At 44.7% G+C, this 5,958-nt stretch overlaps 1 protein-coding gene across 1 annotated transcript in view; it reads left to right on the top strand.

The window, feature by feature from the left end:
* NAT10 (N-acetyltransferase 10) overlaps positions 1-599 on the top strand; it is a 22,816-nt gene extending 22,217 nt beyond the window's left edge. Inside the window, exon 29 of the mRNA XM_035327448.1 lies at positions 10-599. The gene's annotated coding sequence lies outside the window, so the exon portion shown is untranslated. The remainder of the gene's footprint in view (positions 1-9) is intronic.
* The last annotated feature ends 5,359 nt before the right edge of the window (positions 600-5,958 follow it).

Genomic DNA, 5,958 nt, shown 5'->3' with positions numbered 1-5,958 from the left:
GAGGTGAGAAATGGGACAGGGGGGTGAGAGCTAGGGAAAAGGAAAAGCCTTGGAGGCACTTTAAAAATGTTTGTATTAAGGGAAATACAGTGATACTGCCAGGAGACAGTCGGTGGATGTTTTTTTATGAACTGTGATTACAGAGCTTGAGTGAGGCACTCTGCAACACACTGGGATCTTATGAGGGTGCCTTAGCAACTATGAAGTTTTCATTCGGACAGGAGAGATCAATCTGTAAACTTCCTTGCTTCATAGCGGTTAGTGTCTTTATTAAGAAAGAGAGTGGGCAAGTGATAGAAATGCGTTAGCCTTTGGTATGTGACTACATTTTAGCATTGCAGTACATCTTGATATATTCAGCTACTGATTCAGTAGTACTACCATTCCTTTGTAGCTCAAGGGAATTTTCAGTGTGGCAACAGCTCACTTTTTTCACTGGGAGCTGATTATTCAGTGAGCTCTAACCATGTTGTCAATGATGTAGTCCTTGCTCGCAAGGATTCAGGGTATACAATGAACACATCTATTTGGAAGGCGATGTATGGTTCCTACTTACTGTGCTGCTCAAGCAGCTGTAATAAAAGGCTCTTTCACATTCACACTTGCTTACAAGGTCTCAGCATTTCCATAGCTCAGTAATTTACGTTTCCTAGTTCTGAAGCAGGATAGGATGATTAACAGTTGCTAGAAGAGTGGCTGTGGCTGTTGGGGTCTCCCTTGCTATCCACTCACCTAGACCTACTGCTTGACTTTGTTGGAAAGCTTTGTGTAAAGGTTGCCAGGAAATCAGCACTATCATACTGACACCTGGTCTGCTTTTCCAGCTCAGGGGTCAGTTAAACAGGTAAGTTTCAACTCTGCTCTTTGGTGGTTCCTGCTTGGCAGTAAAAATGCACTAGTCTGGTGGTAGGACTTTCTGGGACTGCAGTGCTCTAGTTCTGGTGCCTCTCATACTCCAGAGGTGTCAAAACCACAGCAAACTCTGACACAGAATCATTCCTGCCCCAGACCTTACTGCCCTGGTGCATTAGCTTGATGTTCCAGTATAAAGATTTGGAAAAGAAAGACTTACCTGCAAGTGATGCATAGCTGCTTTGTATTTATTTGTAGATCTCAGAGCTCTTATTGCTAGTAAATCCTTGAAGAACCAATTTATTCTTAGCTAAACACAGTATTTGTTCTCTAGGAAGCTGTTTTACGAAGAATCTAAGTCAAACATGGGTCTTGAACAGCACAGCCTTTATATACACCTTTGGTTAACAGCCCACTTTGTGAGTCAGCAGCAGCAATACAGCCCCCATGCTGGGGGCAGTTGAGCCCTGAGATCTACAGCTGCAGCTTGTAAAGGCCCGTTATCTCCCAGCTGTGCTGAAAGAGTGGTGCTGGCACACTGTAGCAGTGATGTGGTGGCTGGCTGCACTGAGCAGGCTCTAAAGAAGTTGTGAACAGAGCAGACAGGGAAGACGTGAAGTATGAGGTTCTTCACAGCTGCCTGGGAAGCTGTCAAGAAGAAAAGGTGAGTGTGAATTTTCTTTTTGCTGTTATTGTTAATAGCGGGGTAACTGCGAAGGGGTGAAGAGCCTCCTTGCTTTAGGGAGTCTGCTGGATGTCGTCTAGTTGCTGTCTGCCTGACTTGGTCCTGGGAGAGACAAACAAGCAAGCTGTTATGCTGGGCTGGGGCAGGAGGGGCTGCAGCTAGTGCTGGAGCCCTTTTGGGGGACACTCCCCAGCCAGCCGAGAGCAAAGCATTTCTGTTGAGCAGTGGTAGCCCATAGGGGTGCTGGCTGGAAGGCTCTTCTCTACCAGGGGTTTGCTGCTTCAGTTGGGCTGGGGAAGTGCCATGTAAGAAAAACGTATTTCCCGTGATTACTTGTAGGATTGTGGTTTTTCAGTGTCTTGTTTAGCTTGATAAAGAAACTTCTGGAGTTGTTCACATTTGTCTATTATTGTAACAAAAGATTTTTTTAAAGGATTGTCCCAAGTTGGTCGCATCTTCTAGCTCTTTCAGGGAGGGTTTATAAAGATGTGCTTGACATGGTGGTCAAATAAGGAACTGATATCAAATGTTTACTGTGTGGTGTCTGGATAATGTTGGCTTGCCTACTTTATTATGTTCAACACTGAGGGATTCAGTTGTGGTCTAACAGGCTGCAAGTCAAAGCTTTCACCACTTGTAGAGTCTCTTCAAAGTGTGTTGAAACTTCGCACTGATACAGTACCAGCAGTTATTTCAGGTTCCACGGGGGTTGTTGAGTTTGTTCACCCACTTGGTAGTATTTTACTTGCTCTGAGTATTATTATCTAGTAACTGACAGTATCTGAAAGCTTTTCTTTTAATTGCATGTTACTTCTTGTGATAAGAAAATGTTAATTCCTTAAGATGCAAATTACAATGCATGTGTAATAGTGCTGCTAAACTCTAGTTCTAATAATGGGATCAAAAGTAAGGCTTAAAAAAACGTGTATTATAGAATAGCCATGTGTTGCTAAGGCTCAGAAATCGTGTTTCTAATGGCTAAATGGGGGATCAAATGGCTAGGAAGTTCAAAAATATTTTGTGTGTTTTGATTTTAACTGGAAAATCCTTGGAAGCTTCTGTTTGTTTAAAAGTCTATGCTAAATAGCTATTAATCAGCATACGAACTGACTGTCCTGTGCTTCTGCTGTGACCTCTGTGGCCCTGAGGACCCCTCTTTACCAGGGGTTGTGATGTGAAGCTCTTATATGCACCTCAAGCCAGATGAGGTGGCTGGCTGTTTCAGGAAATATGGCCTCATGCTAATAGGCAGTGGTCATGAAAACCTTGATGCCTGTCCTACTGGCACAGTGCTGGGGAAAGTACACTCACTTATACAGGAGCCAAACTGGCAGTGGGGCAAAATGAGCAGCGTTCAGCATGTTGTTAGAGCTCGGCAGAGTCTGTGGGTGCTCAGATGCTGGGGAGGAAGGCGTGGGATACCTTCAGAAATAAAGGCAGGGTAAGAATGGTGGCGTCGTCATGTTTGTGTGTTTTTTCCTTATAGGCCAAATTCTGCAAACCTTTACTACTAAGTAGTGTGAAGTAAAATAGGAAGCTGGCATCTTCCCCACTCAGTTTGGAAGCATTTGTGTTACGTAGGAGGTGATCAATGAACATAATTATGTAGTCTGGCGAAACTTTTAAATTATCTGTAAATCCACATGGAAGGTAGTGGGCAAAACTAAACTGGGTTCTTCAAGCAAATTAGGATTTTACTATTTAGCTGACATCGTCATCGAGCTGCCTCTGCTGCTTTCTGTCTATAATAGACTGTAGGAATTTCTGCCCTGTTATCTATGAACTCAGTGTCCTTTAGTTGTAGTAAAAGACTTGAAGGATTTGAGCTTCATGTTTATACTCGCACTTCTTAGGCATTATTAATGACTGTGCCCGTCCGTTCCAGAGTGGGAGTTTGTTTAAACAGAATTTTGCTACTTCTACAGAAAATGTATGTATTCAGAGCTGAACCATTCTTTGTCAAGTTTTCCATGTACGTTTTATGATTTCTGGCAGCTTTTTGGATTCCTCTGTCTGTTGATTGCTCTTTGAAGAGCAAAATGGAAAAAAACCCTCAAATACTAAAATAAGTGAGGGAGGTGGAGATATATATATATATATATATATATAAATATGTCTGTGCTTTAGATCAGTCAGGCTGGGTTAAAATTCCAGCTAGAATAAGGGCTAGTTGAATGCAGTCCAACCACAAGGCAGGAACACGTGCCTGTCTATAGGCAGCAGCTCACTAAGAGTGTCGCTACACCAGAGCTGAGAAGAGTGGGTTCTGCATCTTTGGATTTCATGGTCTTTTTTTTTTTTTTTTTTTACTTGGTTTAAGTTTCCGTATTTTGAGCTGGTTCCTGTTTATTGTGTACGCAGGATCCACTACAGAGGGGGCTGTGTATACTTGAAATCTGGTGTACTGCTGATCGCAGTGTGTGCGTTCATCTAAAGGCAAAGCCAGCTTGGCTTCTTATTCAGCAGGACAGCTCATTGCCCAACCCGGTAACCAGATTAAGTAGTGTTTCAGGCCTGTTTCAAACCCAGAAAGTCAGCTTACAGCCTTTTTCAGTGCTCCCGGGTTGCTGATCTAGTGCCTGTCACGTTGCTGCGCGTTCACTCTCCTCTGCTGTGCCCAGTGAGCTTGTTTGCCTGCAGTGACAGAGTGCTGTGGCTAATTGGAGGCAAATCGGAAAGCTGAGTCTAGCTGAGCAGCTCCCTGCAGGTGGTGGGTAGATGTGACCTCGTTGTCAGTGGAATCATCCTGCTTGCTCGCAGACCCGTGAGCTATTTTGACAGCTGGAGGGGGCTGACCTCCGAGAGGTACCTGGGAGGAAAAGAACCAGTGGTGCTGAGGATCTCTACTGCTGTAGCAGGCCCTGCATGCAGGGGGAGGTTTGCCTGCCGCAGCTGTGGTGAGGTGTGGGGGGGCTGTCTGGAGAGGTTGAAAAAACAACCTTCAGTTGGTGTGCTGGGTTTGCAGAGGCTGAGGAGGGAGAGAGGCGGTGAAAGGCACCGGTAAGTTTCTCATGGCTGAGCTGAAAGTGGAGTGCTGTGTGAAGTCCTGGCTAGTGAGCTGCCCATCCAGTGGGCATTTGGGAAGCAATAAGTTTTGACTACTCTGCACTCCCACTGAACAGTTTTGAAGTGGCTTGCTTGTTTTCAAGTTACAAGCAGTAGGAAAACAGACAGCACTGCCACTGACTCTGGGACTGGGCCAATCTGTGTTGCTGTGGTTAAGGCCTTTTTCCCTGCCGTGCTGCAATTTTCATCATACAACAGAAGCTTTTTTTCTGCCCCCCTCTTTTGCTTGGGCAAATAGTGCTGTGAGGGCAATCTCTATTTTCTTTGTTGTGCCCTAATGGATCCCTTATACTCAAAACCTCCTGGGGAGCCAAGTCTAGCTTTTGAGTCCTCTTTCTCCGCCACAAGCAGCAGTGACAGGAGCTTGCTGCCCCACTTCCTCGAGGGAGTCACCTCTCCTCTTTTTCCTCGTGTCTCCCTGGCGGTCTCTGTTAATGGCAGGTGCAGGAAGCACCGTCTGGCTGCTTGGGCAGCATTTGGTGAGGGCAAAGGGCCAGTTGGTAGCAGCGCTACTTCAGCTGGTGCTTGCCTGCTGTGCAAAGGCTTATTGTGAAGCAATAAGGTTTTACTTTAGTCTGAAAGTCGTTGAGCATGTTCAGGCAGATGTGTAAGCTCTGCTTCCTCAGCTCCATGAAGTTATATAATAATGAGCAGCAGTTTTGTGCTTCCCAAAGCAAACTCTGCTATGGTACTTTCTAGGACTGCAAGGGAAGGGCAGTACTGCATAAAACGGAGGTGGTGTGCAACTAGTTTCATGACAAATTTCTATTTAATCTACTTTTTAGACTGAAAGTGCTCCAAAGGGAATCCTAGGTCTTTGTTTGTATTCCATGATTCTCGAGAACAAGTCAGTGTTTGTACTGGTTGGTTTCCAAGCATGCTGGTGTAATGGTACAACACAAGAGGAAAGCACCCCTCATGTATCAGTCCCAGCAGACTTCTTTCATGTCATGTAAATCAAATGCTAAGAAGTGCTCATGAAGCTGATTTATTATAGAGCTGGATTTCAAGTCTCGCTGCACCAGGGAGGTATGCCACACAGTTCCCTTTGTTCCCATGTATGGTGGGAAAGTGAAGGAACGAAACAACCATGAATAGACTCTGAGCAGCCAGGTACAGGTTCTGGCTGTATTAATGGCTTCCTCTGAAATCGTCAGAATTAGCATCCCAAGAAACCAAGTATTTGAGTCCTCCTGTAGAGAAGCACTAAATCCAGAGTTACAGTTCAGGCGTTATTCCCAAACGCTGTAGGGGTCTGCAAGATTTATGGGGTAAACTTAAGAAGGGAAAAAAATACTTAGTTATTTCTGGGTCAAATTCTTGCCCTGTCAGCAAAAATAAATGTCTATTTGTCT

Source organism: Oxyura jamaicensis, chromosome 5, assembly GCF_011077185.1.
Source record: "Oxyura jamaicensis isolate SHBP4307 breed ruddy duck chromosome 5, BPBGC_Ojam_1.0, whole genome shotgun sequence".
In the NCBI taxonomy this organism is placed as follows: domain Eukaryota; kingdom Metazoa; phylum Chordata; class Aves; order Anseriformes; family Anatidae; genus Oxyura; species Oxyura jamaicensis.
Note: the sequence above shows the minus strand (reverse complement) of the source record. Positions and strands in the feature narration are given on the sequence as shown.